Source organism: Penaeus monodon, chromosome 22, assembly GCF_015228065.2.
Source record: "Penaeus monodon isolate SGIC_2016 chromosome 22, NSTDA_Pmon_1, whole genome shotgun sequence".
Classification (NCBI taxonomy): Eukaryota; Metazoa; Arthropoda; class Malacostraca; order Decapoda; family Penaeidae; genus Penaeus; species Penaeus monodon.
The window spans coordinates 3,175,386-3,175,941 of NC_051407.1; the positions used below are offsets into that span (position 1 = coordinate 3,175,386).

The 556-nt window shown below is 41.4% G+C and overlaps 1 protein-coding gene across 1 annotated transcript in view; it reads left to right on the top strand.

Annotated features, from left to right (window-relative positions):
• LOC119586826 (microtubule-associated serine/threonine-protein kinase 3-like) overlaps positions 1–556 on the top strand; it is a gene marked incomplete at its 5' end in the record, with an annotated part of 55,250 nt that overhangs the window by 43,277 nt on the left and 11,417 nt on the right.

Genomic DNA, 556 nt, shown 5'->3' on the forward strand with positions numbered 1-556 from the left:
CGGCGTTCATTGCAAATTACATCTAACGATCTCTTCTGTCAGCAAAAGCATATCCTCATAGAAATTATAACTTTCGTTGACTCGCTCTCTTCAAAATGCAACTGTATTGTAGTGCTTTCTCCCCAAACCATGACTAAGAATGGGACATAACCCTTTCGTCTAGCGCGGAGCTGAAAAAAAAATGGTGGTCCTCTTATTGCAACCGATATAATTCATGAAGACAGTGTTCCACTTATCTGTGCCAAAGTTAAAGAATACGGCCTATGGTTCCGACGAGGCAGTTCAACAAGGAAATTTAGGGACAAATACTGTGCCACTACGCCTCAGTGCAAGTACAGCAGTTAACCCCCGGAGATCCTCAATTATTTTGAGCTCAAGTTCTTCAAATTTTCTATTAGAGGAAAAGATAGCACATTGCTCATGTCAAGCTGAAGACCTCGCTGACGTAGAAAAGAACTTATCGATTATTTAACCAACAATATAGATGAGCTCCTCGCTCCTTTCAGTTTGAAAGTCACCGATGTCTGGCGATCCTGTATGTTCTGAAGTTGCAAGT